Genomic DNA, 17,366 nt, shown 5'->3' with positions numbered 1-17,366 from the left:
TTCCGATGGTAAATTTATGTTTTGTGTGTGTGTGTGGGGGGGGTTATCCCTTTTAAAAATGAATGAAAAAAAAGAAATGAATGCAAATAGAAGAATACACATGAAAGGGCCCTGCATACCATGGCACACATATTGTGCTTGATTTTGTTACACACACACACACACAAGCACACGCACCCGCAGTGCATGCTGTGCTCTTTTGTAGTCGCTCTTACAAGCAAGACATGGGAACCCTACTTTAGGAAGCTGTTCACAAATAAATGAACAGTCCCATTATTGGCTGCCTCGCTTGATAAGCACAAGTGCTGGCAGACAGGGAGGAGGGAGAAGACAGCACAGGAAAAATAAATAGGAGAAGCATTAGGTAGTATCTCAAGACTCGAGGCTAATGCTTTATCTTTTTCTTTGCAAAACATACCAGTGTGTCTGTTGGTATGCCTGTATTTGCATGTAGCTACCATTCAACTGGCATCTCCTGAACACCAAGTATTTTAAATACTTTGTGCCACTGAACATTCCAGATCACTCACTGCCACGGATGAGGTACTAATTATCTCTGGTGCACAGATGAGACAACTGAGGCTCAAAGAGCCAGGTTATTTACTCAAGGTCACGTGGGCTAGTTGATGCAGCTTCATTTTGAACTCGAATTTCTCGAACTCCAAAGCCCATTTCCTCTCTGCAAGGACAAGTCGGTCCCCTTTCCTCAGCACTTAGAGGCACCCTGTAAGTGCTGAGAACGGATGTTGGGTGTGGATGTCGGGTGAATACATTCCCTCCGAGCTAGAGGAATAGCTAGAGTAGGAATTAAATGAGTCATGGGGCAGACTGAGTGCCAGTTGGATAATTCTGCATGTTAGTTCTAGCTTGTGGGGCCCCTAGGGACCTAGTGGGCTTGCTCTCCACTGGGGGAGAATGCCAAGGTTGATGGGGTCCCAGGCACAAGTTAAACCACTAGCATTCGGGGTGGAGAGGGAGCCCCAGTGGTGGCGGAAGAAGTAAAGCTGACTTTCAGGGTCAAAAGGCAAGGCAAGTCCAGAAATTAAAACCAAAGCAACGGACTTGAAAGCAGTATGAACCAAAAGTCCTATGGCGAGGAGCCCACAGCACATATGGCCGTCCATGAGAGGGAAGCCAACCGTGCTTTCCCCTTCCAGCAGGGCTTGGGACATGACTGACCTTAGAGACCACAGGGGAGACACTAAGCATGTTTCTGAAATGTGCCTGTCATTATTCAATGAGCTATGAGCACTAGCCTATGAGCCGGAGCTCAGACATGACAGTCTGACTCTAAGCTCTGGGGATGAGGACAAAGCAAAGCAGTGGCATTTTCCATCTTAGGTTGATTTAGTCCCTAGTCAGCCTTACGAAGGAAACAATGGTTAGGTCTTCCCCTCCACCGTCAGTTTATCTATTAGAAAAGGAACCTTATGGGTTTTGGAAAAATTAGAGCTAAGAGAGAATTGCATTGGTCAGAGGACACACTATGGCAGGGAATGCTGAAGACGTGGAGATTATCCCTCTGAACACAGTGTGGGGAACATGACATTGGGACAAGGATCTTGCTGTAGGCTGAGTGCTCCCCATCCCCCCTTCCAGCTCTGTCAGGGCTAAGACAGAGGTGCTGGAGATGACACTGATCACAACTCATCACAACACTATGAAGGGCTGAAAAGAAGTCTTCCCATGGCCCTCAGAAGAAGGACGGTTAGCTCTGGATTCAGGTGCTCTTGTCTCACGGAAATGGGGCTGTGTGGTTGAGGGTAGCCTGGAAGGCTCTGGGGGAAGGTGGCATCAGAGCTGGGACATGCATGAGGGGAAGATGCTGAACAGATGGGGAAGCACATTCCAGGAGGGAACAGGGAGTGCCAAGGCCTGGAGGCAGGGATGATTTGGGAGTGTTGGAGGAACAGAAAGAAGGTCAGTGTGGGGGGAAGCTAGCATGTGCCTACCAAGTGAGGCAGGGAGAAGTACCTAGTGACTCCTGAAGGCAGGCAGGGGTAGACACTGCAAGACACTGGTTTTCTCATTTGTAAGTGCAGATAACTCCCCTCCCACTAAGATACCGGACAGGTGAAAGAAGTCTGCAAACTGAGACACACTATTCCACATCCAGGAAATACTCTCATGGTACTATTTCTCCGAGGGCCAGGGCCAAATAGAAGGCTGGCTGTGGGTTGCATTTTTTTCCTGATTTTCCTATCACCCGATAGACAAGTGAGTAAATAGCAAGACCAAAAGCATGTGGTTTGGCAAGAACGCCCTTCCTGGGGCCATCTTATAACTAGCATGCAAGGACCGAGTGAGGAGCACACACAGGAATGAATATGGGGGAACTCTCTAGTTACTTGTCACAAAAATCTGAGAATAGCTCATCTATGATGACCACTAACACTGGGCACTACTTTGATGGGTGAAAGCATGTCCTGCTTCTGAACGGAGCAGGGACAGTAAGTTCCCTGGGTGCTCCTGTCCAGCATTGGAGGTCACTCATGGAGAGGCAACCAGGCTAGGAGAGGCTTAGGAGGAGATCTGTGAAGAATTTTCTGGCTAATCATGCCAGAACCCTTTGTCTAAGACCAAGAACTTAGTGTTGAGTTGGGTGGGAGGACACTAAGGCTGTTCCCTGAAGAAATGTTATTAACATTCTGATGGTGTTGGCGGTGGTGACCTAGAATTCCCTCCCACATACCCAGCCAGGGTGGAGAGCAAGGGAAGGGACTCTCCTCATCTGAGTATTTATCCTACATGCTTGCATTCAGACATAAAACACCCATGCTCAGTGGTGAAATCCCATCTCCTGCCCACCCATCCCCCACCAAGGCTGTCCATGTCATGCCTTTTCCATGTGTGCAGGAGAAGAAGGGCCCATCACCTCCCTGGAAAGAGCCAACAGCTGAGAGAGATAAACACTGGACTGAGAGAAGACATGGGTTTGGACTCTAACTCCGCCCCTTCTCCCCTGAGTGAATTTAGGCAACCCACGCAATCCCACTGCCGTTCAGCTTCCTCACCTGTAAAATAGGGACCTGACTCCAGGCTTCATCTACAGGTCTGGATTGCTCAAGAAACACTACCCAAATATGGACTTCAACAAATGATTTGGTTTAATAAAGAAGAAAGTACAGCAAAGAGATGTTAAAGCTACACAAGTTGCCTCTTTCCTCCAAGAGCTCCAGGTGAGACAGTAGCACCATATTATAATAATCAGCAGCAGCAACTTTACAGACTCCCCCTGGGATATCTGTACTTAAGAAACTTCCTTGAGGCTTTGAGAATGATTTGATTTGCATACATTTGGATGGCAGACAAATATTCAGGAGCCTACCCACCCCACATGCATAAAGTGAGCCTGCCTTTATTGTTATAAGTTTTTTCTTACTTGTTCTTTGATTTGACAGATGGCCTTCTGCCTCTCCTGCCCCCTGACCCTCAATCTCCTGGGAGCTGCATTTGTTAGAGAGTCGTGATCTTTCAACCAGTAACTACCACTTACCAACTTTCTGCAAAGTGCTGGGTACAGTATTAGCAGTTTTCCTCATTTTTCTTGCAACAACCTGAGGAGATAGCTGCTATGTGTACCCCATTTCACACACAAGGACACTGAGGATCAAAGAGGTTAAGTGACTTGCCCAGGGTCACACGGTGCTGAAGTGAGGAGGCAGGCTATTTTGGCTCCTAAGTACTCACTCTATCTACTGCATGGAAGAGACAGCAGAGCTTCCTGCTGGTGCATCATCCTCTGCTTGTTCTACCACAGATGCACGCCCCCAGCTCCTCATCGCCAGTGGCTCCAGGTCCATGCAGCCATCCACGCAGCTAGATCTGACGTCCCCTGAAGTCAGCCATCAAGGGCCGCTCACTCGTGGCAGATCAGCAGGACTTTCCACTGCACGGAGGACTCCAGCCTTGCCAAGTTCTGCACCAGCCAGGCTCCTGGAGGTGTTCCCAGGCTCCTCCTCATGTGTTCCCATTGCATAAGTGTTATCCCAGCCAGTTCCTGGAATCGGAAATATGGCAAACCATTCACCTAGTGGGGTGAACACTCGCCCAGGAGGGACGGTTGTTTGGTTAGCTGTGCCTTCAAGGCCCTTTCCAGGAGACCAGCTTGTGAAAAGGCTTGTCTAGCAAGGCTCCTTTCTTAAGTCAAAGTTGCTTTATTTTCCCTATTCTTCAGTCACCCAACACATACTTTTCCACCCAATGATCTCCGAAATCCACCTCAACAGCCTCTGCCCTGGCTCAGCCCCGCTGCCATCTCTGGCTGAAATCACACTGTGGCCTCCTTGCTGGTCTCCCAGGTTTCCTGCCTCCAGCCAGCACCAGCTATGGGCCAACCTCCACACAGCAGCCAGAAGGATCCTTCCAAATGCCAATCCTCCTGCATTAGGCCCTGGCATAAAATCCTTCAATGGCTCTCCAGCATCTAAAAAATAATACTCTCTACTGTTTGAATTGTTTGCAATGAGAATGTATTATTGTTATAAATTTGAAAGAAAATGTTTTAAAATGCTTATTTAGATATGCGGGGGGGGGGGGGCACCTGAATGGCTCAGTCAGTAGAGCATGCAACTCTTAACCTCAGGCTTGTGAGTTCAAGCCCCACGTTGGGTGAAGAGATTACTTAAAAAAAAAAAAAAAGGGGCGCCTGGGTGGCTCAGATGGTTAAGCGTCTGCCTTCTGCTCAGGTCATGATCCCGGGGTCCTGGGGTCGAGTCCCACATCGGGCTCCTGACTCAGCGGGGAGTCTGCTTCCTCTCCCTCTGCCTCTCCCACTGCTCATGCTCTCTCTCTCTCTCTGTATCTCTGTGTCTCAAATGAATAAATAAAAAAATCTTTAAAAAAAAAAAAAAGTTTCACGGATATGCCTCCCTCCCTAGAATGCAACTTTCTCAAAGAAGGAGAAAAATCTTTTCTGTCTCTATAGCCCCAGAACACAGTTCAGTGCCCTACACATAGAGGTAATACTCAAGATGTGCTTATTGAAGTTCAATGAACTGATACTTACCCAGTTAATAGGAACTTAGGAGAAGGATGAGATACCCATTGTACCTAGATTACATCAATAAAATTCCAGCCAAAACAGTTTCATCAGTATGTGCCGCATTATCTAAGATAAACACCTAACTTCCCTGATAACTTTTGCTACTGAAAATTGTTCCTAGGCCCCCTTTGTTAATTCATATTAGACTAGATTGGGATCCATTTGTTTGCCCAGATCTCTTGTATATGAAGGAAGGTATTCAAATTGCCTAGGGATCCTCCTTTTGATGAGCTCCCAAGAGAGAACCAGAATAGTGTGGGAATTTACCAGGAGAGCAATTTCAGCCCCATGTTCTATATTCCCATCTATTTAGAACACCAGTGACAGTCTTTCCCACAGCTCATGTCTTGGGGGTCAAAGCTACGTTCAGTCACATACTAGCTCTGTAACCACTTCACTTCTTGAAACTCTATGTTTGCACCTGTTCATGGGTTACTTGTGAAAAACAAATGAAACCTCATAAAATAAGGTTTTGTATATGGCTGATGAATTCAGGGAATACGGCATACCACTGAAATGATTAAAGTTACTGATGCACAAACCTGTCTCTCCTGCAAGATAAGGCACTCAAATTGGAGAGATCATGTCTTACTAATCCTGCCTCTCAGAGCTCCAAGGACATCCTCTTGAATTGATCGGGTGATCAGCCAAAGATCTGGGCAGAAACTGACATAAGGCCTGGATGTGTTGGCACCCCTGGCCTCTAGTAAGAACAAGGCCAAGGCTATGGGAACAGCTGTGGGCCCTAACACCAGCTTGTGTCTATGAAGCAAAGAAGACACACCACTACGGGAAGGCCGTAGATGGTTCAGTCTTCCAAGAAGTCTTTCAGGGGAGTGTTTTATTCACATCCTCACTGAATTTGCCCAAGTTTTGGATTTATCCTGTAGTTCCAAAGGCTAAGAAACCTGCGTTGGTCAGCCCCCAAGAGCTGATCCTTCCCTCCTGCACACCAAGAGCTAATCTGGAAACCGGATTGCTCATGTGTTATTGGACAGGGAGAGCAAGAAGGTACCATAGCACAGAGGTAGACTCCACACATGGGCACAACTAGCACATTCTCTCCCTCTGGGCCACACTGCTTGCGATGTCACATCACACACGCTGAAGACTGCAGGGTGACCTACGTATTAGCACAAGAGGAATTACATGAATAAACTATCTAATAGCACCTAATTAAGATAGTCTTATGTGATTCCTAGCACACAGCATGGACAGAGGGCCAAAATTTCCCTCTGTGACTCTGCTTTCCTCCCTTCTTCAGATATATTTAGGATCTATGGCTGGATAAAGATCAGTTGACTCTCACAGTCCTGGGAGCCATCCTGTCTCCTCACTAATCCTCTTGTGCCTGTCTTAAACTTTAACTCTCAAAGGGTAATCTTGTTTCCATATTTCTGAGGTCCTCCAGGAAGTTCCTTGTAAGTACCATCAACAATGTTCCTTGAGAACAGCCTGGTGCAGTAGAATGAGCATAAGATCTACAGTCAAGAAACTGGGATTAAGAATAGGCTCAGACACTTGCATGAAATGAACCTCATCTCTTCAGCTGTTAAGTGGGAATAAAATGCTAGTAACTCCTCCTCTAGGGTAGTGACAAGGGTCAAATGAGGTCAAGGATGTTATCAACCCCATATGACAGGCTAGTCATTATTTCTGTTCTTTTCTATAAAATCTGGGAATAAGCAAGATGTAATTTTACTCTCATTAGGCCATTCTTTAGTTGACACAGACAGAAAAACCACCTGTCACAAAGGAAGCAGGGTTTAACACTCAACCACGGAGTAGCCATCTTCTCTCCCAGACCAGCCACATCTCTTTTGCATCTGAACTCCTGGTCCCAGACTTCCCTAAAGGACATGTCTGAGGAAGCATCCAATTGGATGTATTTCCAGAAGAGCCGTCTGGGGAGAGGCTTGATGTTTCTGCCCCATTTTGCATATAACTGGAGGTTCCAGTGATATGAAAGCCAAGAACCGGGTGGAGATTTATCCAGAAAAAAGCCAGACTTTCTGGATACCAGAAGGAGTTCACTTGGGGTTGGGCTGATTCAGCTGTCAAGCAGTAGCAGACACAAAGATTCCTTTTTAATGAGCGCTAATCAGCCCACCCCTCATAGAGTACGAACTGCATGAGCAGTATTTGGCAGAGGAATCTACCTACTGTAGGGTCATCCACCCAGGATCTGTTCAAGTGCGGCCCAAAGAACTGGGAGGTCCTTGCAAAACATCCACCACTGTTAATTACAGGATAGTGTGCTGTGGAAACCAAAGCAGATGTTGACTTCCATTCTATTACCGGCTTTGATGCGCATGCCTCAACACTTCCTAACACCCTCCCTTTGTTTCAGCAAGACATATCTCCTGACTGTGATCTCCTCCTGCCATGACCATTTCCTGCCTCCAAGTCTTTGCTCATACTGTAATCTGTCAACAATTAGTGTGGGGGACATAAAGGCCTTATCTTTCAGTCTCTAGTATCTAGCATGGTGTCTAGAAAGAGAAGTAGCTCAGTGAGTGTCAGGTGGATGCATGAATGAATGAGTCGGTGAGTGAATAAGTGAATGAGTAAGTGGGTGAATAAATGAAGGAATAAATTAATGAATGGAGGCCTTTGCTTTCCTTCTTCAAATATAAACCAGTGGATTTCTCTGTTTTATGATAGGACTGTCCAGACTGCATGGTTTTCGTAACACAGCAGAAAAATGGTCAGTGAAACCTGAGGAATCAAAATGAGTTTTGGATTAACTGGGTTTAATTCCCAAGCATCCAGTGATAGCCTAGGGTAGTCTAACACCAGTGCTAAGATCTAAGTGCACAGGTTTGGTATAAACTCGGAACAGTAACCTATTCTGTTAAGGCGATTTTTTTTATTTTATTGTTTTAAAGATTTTATTTATTTATTTGAGAGAATGAGAGAGAGAGAGCATATGAGAGGGCGGAGGGTCAGAGGGAGAAGCAGACTCCCCAATGAGCAGGGAGCCCAATGCAGGACTCGATCCTGGGACTCCAGGATCATGACCTGAGCCAAGAGGCAGTCGCCCAACCAACTGAGCCACCCAGGTGCCTCAAGACGATTTTTTTTAAATCTCAGTTTGTGTCTCCATGGTACATGACCTGAGTCATTGTCACTTGTCTTCTCATGTCAGAACAGGGGCCACAGAGACAAGATTGAAAACGATGCTTTTCAAGTATCCAGAAGGGTGTGCTTCTCTTACAGCTGCAATATAATATAAACATCATTATCCTCCATTTTACTGCTGAGAAAGCAGGGTCTCCAAGAGATGAGGTGACTTGCCCAGAATCATATCACTAGCTCACAGATCCAGGATCCAAATCCGAGTCAGTTGCCTCTAGGTCCATGCTCTTCCATTCACTACTAGAGATGGCTAGTTGGGTGGTTCTCAAACTTGAGAGACCTGCAGGGCTTGTTAGAACCTAGAATGCTAGGCCTCCCCTTCAGATATTCTGATTCACTCGGTCTGGGATAGGACCTGAGAATGTGCCCTTTTAACATGCTCTCCAGTGAAGATGCTGATATTGGTCCAGGGATGGCACTTTGAGAAACATTTGGCAAGAGTATCAGAAAGGACTCTTAATTATAATTTATAGAAACCAACTGAGGATAATTTGAGCAAAAAAGGAGCATCTTATCACAGGGATATCAAGGCATATACTGACACCCAAAGGAAGGAACCAGGATTGGGTCTCAGATAGGTCTGGAGCCTCCGCCTCTAGCTTTTATCCTCAGCTTCTCTTTGAAATGTGCTTTGTTCTTCTCCCTCTCTTTACACCAGCTTCTGAATCTGCCCTCCTGTTCTAGTGACAGACCACATGGCTGGCAGCATCTTCCAAGTTATGCCATGCAGAGGAAGCAACCGAAGGAAGACTGAATCTTCCTCACTGTCCCAGTCCCAAAGTTCCCAAGACTCGCTTGTGTCGGGTGCATGCTCCTGGCCTCATCATTTGTGAGCAGGACCATCATGTGGATGGCTTTGTACCAAGTGGCTACCAGAGGCCCATCACTGGAACCACACAGGGTGACAAAGAAGGTTAGTTTGGAGAGAAAGGAATTGGGTTGTAAACTCAAGAGCTGACCACCGTGGCTGGGGTGTGATAAATGTGTATACAGACAGGTAAGAAGTGAGAAAGCTGTATGAAGCCTGAGTAGTGACCAGAACATGAACACCGGTTGGGAAACCTTTTAGAACAGGCTGCTGAGAGACTTCAGAAATAATGTTTTTCCCTGGGACTAGAAGAGACAGTAAACAGTAAATCCATCTGGTTTGCAAATTCTCCTAAACCAGTCTACACAGACAATTCCTAGGGCCGAATAGAACCAGTTCTGTTTTCTTAGAAGGAGAACAATGGAATGTGGAATTTCAGACCAGTGCAGCTGGCCAAACTGGGTCAGGGAAAAGGCACAGATTACATTCCTTAATGTTTTGCAAACCCACCCAGTCCCCACCACCCCCACCACCCCCCTTGCCTCTCTCTACCCCACCCTGCAATGGAAGAGCCTAAAGTTGCTAAAAAGGGTTGAGACAGAATTTGAGGCTGACCAGGTCATATGTGCAGGGAGGACTTTGCATGCAGGCACCTGCAACCAGCCTGGTGCCGTGTTTCTGGGAAGGGCGCATTGCCACCAGGCCGTGTGCTATGGAGCCAGGATCCCTGTCCTCGGAGTCACAGGCTCGCTTGCTGGCAATCCCCAGGATTGGGGTATGGTGAGGGACAGGTGCTGGTGGCAGGCATGGGGGGAAGAGCATTGGATTTATGATCCTCAGTGGGTTCAACTTCTGACTCTGGCAAACCAAGAGACCAGCCAATCCAACTCAGTCAACTTCAATTCAGTCAATTCAACTCCCTGCCTTCCCATCTCATCAACTGAAATTGGGCCAAATAATCATCCACGTCCCTCTGATTCACTAGGCTGCTATGAATAGCAAATATGATTGGTTGAGAATATCACACATGAGGTCAGGACAAGGCCACCCCTGGCATATATGATGTTTTCATGTAAATGAGAAAAAGGCATCACTTCCCCTATGCCAGCACATGGGTTAGCAAGCTGAGCATGGGCTGCATTTCTTCCCCTCAGCCAGGCACCCTGGTACGGGAATACCTCTACTACCTTCACAGCAGCCCTTGGGTCTCAGGGGCCCCTTTCAGAGGGCCACAGAATAGTCTCAATCAGCTTGGGTGACAGCAAGAGGCAAGCAGAGCATTCAAGGCACTATCCTCCCAATCCAAGTTAAAAACAGCCAGAATCATCTAGAAACCCACCCTTGCACCCATGGAGAAAGGCAGAGGAGAGAGTCATAAATATGCTTTCACTGACATACTTAAGTGGAAACGTCTACACCATCAAGAAAAACCAAAGTTTTTTTAGAAGCTTCAAACTGGCTGGTGTGAGTTTACATATTTTCACAAAACTCCCTCCAGCATCCTCTTTCCTAGGCCATACTATATTAGGCCTGGACTTACAGGTCCTTCCATTACATGTCTATATAATATGAGGAGAGGTTTGGTGTTTAAAATCATGTACGAGCCACATATTCCCAGCCACTAGGAGTCATAAACACAAGTGGGTATTAACTCTACTTGTCCCTTTCTTTCTGCTTTTTACTAGAATGTTTTTCTTTGATTAAACTTTTGCTTCTGTCTTTATCTAAAACACTATTAGACTACATTCCTATTTGTTTATATTTTTCCTCTGTGTTCTGCATGCTTCTGCTGAGCCACAGTGCCTGAACCTCTATCTAGTACATGGAACCACAAAAAAGGGAGCACGCAAAACACAATCTTGGTTTTGGTGTACCTAGTCCTGAACTATTTGTCCTTGTCTCTTCCTCCAACCGCACTCCACCCTGCACTTTCCTAGATCTGACTTCATTGGACATTTTCCGGGTACATCTTCACCTTGTCTAAGGAACTTGACTCTCCACCTGCTCCCGCCAGCTAGGATACTGAGATCACTTCCCAGCTAACAACATTGTGGTTCCCTCCTCCAAGCGTAAACTGTTGGGGTAAATACTTCTACTGGTTTGGCTGTTCACTGGGGCCTCACACATTCATCAACCCCACCCCTCATGAGTTATATACCCAAGAGGCCACCCAACCTCAGGAACCAGAAAAGAGTAAGGGGAACTAAGGGGAAACACAGTGAAATTTGGAAGGAACAGAAAGGTGCCCTTCCTTCACAAGGGGAAAACCCTCGTGAAGGAAGAATAGAGTCTGAGCCCCATACTAATAGACTACTGGGAAAACCTCAGTGATGCCCAAGGGGAGCTTTAGGAGGCTCAAAAGAGCTGTAAATACATTTCATAAAATGTCAAGTGAAAAATCACTATAGGTTCTTAAAGTTGATCATCCCATTAATACTTCTGAGATTAGGTTGCCTATATCTGCATACCTTTCTTAAATTCCTGAATGTTTATGAAATCTGGGGGATCTACCGGATTCCAAGCTTGTTTCACTCAAATTCGCCCTCCAGCAGCCAGAGATCTGGCCACTTGTTGGCTAAGAACTCAGCGGGTGTTCCACCACTATTGAAGCTCAAGGCATCCTTGGTCTGGACACAAGGCCCTGCAGGACCAGGCCTGGCCCACTCACCTGTCTAGATTCCTGTCCCCATCACAAGACTCTTTTTAAGGCAGGGCCCATATCTTCTACATCTTTGTGTCCCTATCACCCAGAGTCACACGGACACACAGTGACTATATCGATTAACTAAATCATATCACAGACAAAGTGCTCCTGATTGGGATCTAATCTTATTTCATTTCTCACCTTTCTATAAAGGAAAAAACTAAGTGACATCACTGTGTTTTCAGACACCGAACCGCAGTGGCCCTGGACCACACGAAAGCAGTCCATGCGTCTGCGGGATTACGTGGCTGGGCTAGGACTCCCTCCACAGTGTCAGGGTCTGCAAGGCTGAGTCCTGGAGCACTCAAGCCAGCCCTGGTTGGAGAAGTAGAAAATAGCTGGTAGCCATTGGGAGCTTGCAGCCAAGGAGATGTTTTTCTAGTCGGAACTCACACACCCAGACAGTCCCAAGAGATCCTGAGGGCAACTGAACATTCGCTTACACAGGAACTCCACTCCCCACAGAGGCCATCCCAACACCAAGCTCACCCGTCTTACTCCCCAGCACCTGGCGGTCTGACGCCCACTTCCTCCACCACGTTCCACAACAATGAGGTCTCCTGGCGCCCGGTCTAGCTTCTGTTCCCCCTTGCCTTCATTTCAGAATGCCTCATGGAAAGGTTCTATGTCTAAGTTTTCTCCCAAGAATGAGGGATCCTTTTGCTGTTCAGCGAAGCCAGCATCCTTAAGAGCACTGGGCAGGCTTCAATTCAAGGGTTCTCTCCATGACTCTTGGCATCATGAAGCAGCTGTACTAGCTGTCTTCCCACCACAGACCCTCCTTACATCCCCAAGGCCCAAAATAGCCCAGAATGGAGGCATGAAGCAAAGGTCAGAAGTACCCCAAGGACAAACAGGCACTTGTCTTGTCGACCCGATGACATTTCTGCTAACTTGGGACCCTCGGTGAAAGGAAAGTTCTCTAGCAGGCAACTGAACTGAGGGCACTGGGGAGAGGCAGTATGTATGGTAGAAAAAGCACGGGCTATGAACCCAAAAGGTCCAGGTTTGGGTCCTCACATCCAGCTGTGGGATCTCTGACAAGCCACTGAAGCTTCTGGAGCCCCCTTTCCCAAGCAAGGATCTTTGAGGTCAGATAAAATCGCTTCTCAGCCTTTTGGCTAAGATCAAGTGTAATATCTGTTCTTACCAGTTTAATATGAGGTTAGACAGATATACTATGCCACATACATAGCCAAGGAGAGAACCAGAGAAGCTGTACCTTCACTGAGCGCAGAGTCTTCATCTATAAAATCCAGAACCCTTATCTGCATACCTTTCAGCAACTTCCTGAAGCTCAGAGAAGTTAAAGAGCTTTCCAAGGTCACACAGCGAATGTTCCAGAACCTGGAACCTAATTTCCAAATCATATTTCCCAAGGCTCATCCTTCCAAAGTAAACATAGTCTCTGCTTTGAGCAAACTCAAGTCTTTGAGAGAAGTTATGTTTACATCTAAAAATATGTGTCTTGTGCCCATATATATTCAGTAGAGACTTCGTAGGCCAGGTGAGACATATGGGCCTGGCTTTGAAGAATGCTTTGATATGCCCCTTTTCTCCTTGAGTGCCAGTGAACCTGATCCGGGTTCATGGCCCCCCAGCAGCAAGCAGAAAGGACCTTTGAATGCCTATGCTGTCTGCATTTACCTCCCCTGCCCACAGCATCCCACTTCTTTCCCACCTTTCCCTTCGCTGTGCTACCCTTTGACTTGAAGTGTACTTTATCTTGCAGTTTTGAGTGTATCTGTGTAAGTAAGCCACCTTCCTACATTTTGCAACAAGGTTGAGGATGAGGCAGTTCTCTACTCTAACCCTACTTAAGTGTAGACAGGCCAAGTTTAGACACCGCTCGGCCAGTGACTGGTTTCAATCCTCACTTTTTGTGAGGCCCCCTTGAAAGCCCTCTCATTCCTGTACTCGCCCTCTCTAGCTCTGCCTCTAGGTTCACTAATTAGGGACATTGGGGAAGCCCAATGTGGGCAGTCAGGGCTTGGGGGCACAAGCGGGTCAGCCTGCTGAGCTCACTCAGAGGGTGGTCTGATTTCAGTGAAGGTGCTCATGGTGCTTCTGCGGGCCACTGTCAGAGCCTCAGTCCCCATCTGTCCCTGTGCCTACCCTCAGCTGAGGTTTCCCACCCAGTCCCCAAGTTCCTCTGGGATTGGACCTCTGATCTTGTCAGACCCTGTCCTGGAGCCAACCCCAAGGCCTTTAGATGTGAGCACAATGTGGGACAACTTGGAAGTAAAGGCACTAAGACTGCACTCAGATTTGACCTTTAAAATCAGTGGGTCAGAACAGAAAAATGCTACATCACCTGAAAGAGCTAGAAGGGCTCCCAGCCAGGAGAGGCTGAAAACCCCGATGACTTCCCAAGGAAGGCAAGTCACACTGCAAGGGAGCTGGCCAACCATTTCAACTGAAAAAGAGAGAAGGTCACACAAGTCAAGCCAAGGGACACTGCCTATGGAGAAGATTCAGCCCCAACCATCTGTAGCACTTATAGCCCCATTGGCGGGACTGCCCCTACTGTGTGGTAAATAACTGACAAGTCTTATAAGGCTGTTACACGTATTTATTTCTCCTTGTTCCTATTTCATGCTCACCACACAGCCTTGCATACAGGGGTTAGTCTTACCGGTAGGTCTGCTTTCAGGGTGAGCATGAGCTTATTATGTCAATGGGAAATTCCATTCCCGTAACCTTGAATTAGCAAGTTACATGAACAATTTGGCTTCTGAGACCTCCTTCCATCTCCCTAACAGAGTCTACCCCTGCGTCAAAGATACACCGCCAGAGACCTCACAAAGTAGATATCTACATCTGAAAGCCAGCACAGTTGTGGAGAATTCACCAAGGGAGTGGATGACAAACTGAGACCCTTTGGTGGCCACGCCATGAGCGGATCATTGGGTAGGACATGCAGCTGCCAAAAAGAGCACTCTGTCCTACATTTGAAATTCCACTTCTCCCTGATCCTCCTGAAGCTGCCATCCACAAGAGTGCAGGTCTGTATTCCCTACTGTCTGCCCCCTACTGGGATGCCTGTCCACCCTTCTCTCCATAGACCTCACTCATCCTGATGGACATTTTGGCACCTGTTCTGTCTGGACTGCCCACCACAGTCCCTGGGGAGCAGGCACACCTTGCCAGGACTCACCCTTCCCCTGTGTAGTTGGGGAAGACTCTAACCACCAGCCAACACCCTGCTGGTGAGAATAATTACCAATACCCAATCCCTCTTCATCCAACCTGTCCCACTGCCTAACCAAAGTCACTCCCACTTGGCTCCTTGGCCACTGCAACCCCACCCAGCTCATACAGGAAATAGAAAATTGTCTCCTTGGGTAACTAATGTAGTAAAAATTTTCATATCCTAGCATAGAGCATTACTCAAACTGTATCAAGAAACAAGAAGGTGGCACTGGAAGAATACAGATTTACTAAGACATTTTGTGTTTGGTTACCCAACCGGCAGAGATCTCCTGATATCACTTATTGAGGGAGCAGGGAAACAGGATCATTCACCTACTGCTAACGGGAATTAAAATTTTTACAACTTTCCTGGGGGATAACTTGACAATATAGTATATTGAAATGTCTTTAAAACCCAAATTTACTTTAAATCATCAATTGCATTTTTAGGATTTTATCCTAAGGAAGTAAAGAAACACACAAAGATTAAACTTCAAAGACGTTTATTGCAGTATTTTTTAATACTAATGACAAACCAGATGCCAACTACATTATTTAACAACAGAGGATTGGTTAAATAAACGGCACATTCATATAATGAACTACTATGCAGCCCTTTTAAATCACAGAGAAACATGTTTATAGATGCAGAAAGATGTTTACAATAGATACCGTTAAGCAGAAAAGCAGGTTACAAATACATACATGGGAAAAACATTGGAGAAGACATACCAATGTGACAATAATTCTTATTTTTGAATGGTAGAATTAGTGGGTAATTTTTATTTTTCACTTGTTTCAGAATTGTGGCATTGTTAGACAGTGAATATGCATTACTCCAGTGGCAAAATAAACAAACAAGCAAGGAAATAAAATTTGCTTTTTTCAACGGTATGGACTTGGGACTCACACAGACTTGGGTTCGAATCCCAGCCAGGTCACTGATGAGCACTATGACCACAGAGACATTATTCACACTCCCTGAGTCTCATTTTTCTCATATCCAAAATGGTAATACTAGCACTTTCCCCATGAGGCATTTGTGAGGATTACATGAGGAAACATAAATAAAGCACCTGGCACCAAGTAGACATTGATGACATTTTTCCTTTCCTTCCTGGATGTCCAAAAATACCTCAGAATAACAATTCACAAAGACAAGATGGTCAAACATGCACCTAAGGATGTATAATGGAGTTTGAAAACTTAGGAAAGACTCGTATTTAATGCTCCAGGCTTAACTCTTTCAGCCCTGATCTCCCCAAGCCCACGCGGCGGCACACACCCAGAGACCCCTAGGTTGGCAAGTCTGTCTTGCCATGCAGGTGGCATCAGGCAGACTGTGTTACCCAGCCCCATCAGCAGGTGGGGCCGGTCTCCATCCTCATCCCATGTCTACAGACAGCTTGCTATGCCCACTGGCCAGCACTGGACACGGCTCATGGAAGGCCATCCCACCAGACTTACTGCAAAAATTGGGACCCTCCTCTCTCACCCCTACTGCTCCCACATTGATCCAGGTCCTGTTCATGTCCCACTCTTACCACTTTGGACTTGAGCCTACTGGCTCATGAATTTGCCTATCCATCAGGAATCCGGCTAGGATCTGCCATGTCTTCTTCCAGCTTCTCGTTCATTCGCTCTCCAAACTTGATGCCTACCCAATGGATACTCAGCTCTGTGCTAGGATACAGAGATGAGTCAGAGACAGGCCCTGCTCTGGGGGCCCCACAGTCTGGGGAGAACACTGGCAGGGACATTATAATGCTGTGGGATAGTGACTATTAATATAATACAGTACTTGTTCTATGCTTTTAAGAACATTTATTAATTTATTTTAAAAAAACAATACATTTTAAATGAAAAAATCTACATAAAATTAGCAAGAAGAATGGCATTGTTTCACAGGTTTGCAAATCTCTTTAATGTCTGACTTCTTAGCATACAGGTGGATTTCTGTATCCTCTTTGGCATTCACTCTATGGTGATATGGTATTTGGCTGTGTTAAAAGATAAGCTGAGGCATGGTAGAAATGTGAAGAGTTTATCTGAGCAACAACCAATCTGAGTCAGGCAGCACCAAACCAGGAGTCATTAGGAGTGCTCCCCTGGCAGGAGCTAGGGGCAAGGCTCATGGAGAAGACAAGGACAAAGGGAATTACTGCATTGGCTGGAGCTTAAGCAGTGGTCACCTTATTTGGGAAAGCCTATTTGGCTATTTGACTGGTTGTCCTTAGGTTGTGATTTCTTAAACCTGAGGCATTTACAGGCTTAAATTCTGGTTTACTTGCCCAGGCTACTAAGGCATTAGAACTATTGTAGTCTCCTTGTTTAATTAGCTTAACAGTTGAACAAGATGCAGAAACAGGGCCTCACATAGATGTGGAGTTGGCAAAGGGAGGACCAGTTTAATAGCCTGCTCAGGTAACTGTGGATATTCTTCTTTGATACTCTACCAACACTGGATGAGAGGTGGTTTC

At 46.3% G+C, this 17,366-nt stretch overlaps 1 pseudogene; it reads left to right on the top strand.

Moving 5' to 3' along the window:
* The first annotated feature begins 12,795 nt into the window (after nt 1-12,795).
* Nucleotides 12,796-12,921, top strand: LOC123860758 (U2 spliceosomal RNA; annotated as a pseudogene).
* The last annotated feature ends 4,445 nt before the right edge of the window (nt 12,922-17,366 follow it).

The sequence above is a fragment of the Mirounga angustirostris genome, unplaced genomic scaffold, assembly GCF_029215605.1.
Source record: "Mirounga angustirostris isolate CCGP_5_RB_7025 unplaced genomic scaffold, mMirAng1.0.hap1 SCAF_4, whole genome shotgun sequence".
Lineage (NCBI taxonomy): Eukaryota > Metazoa > Chordata > Mammalia > Carnivora > Phocidae > Mirounga > Mirounga angustirostris.
Note: the sequence above shows the minus strand (reverse complement) of the source record. Positions and strands in the feature narration are given on the sequence as shown.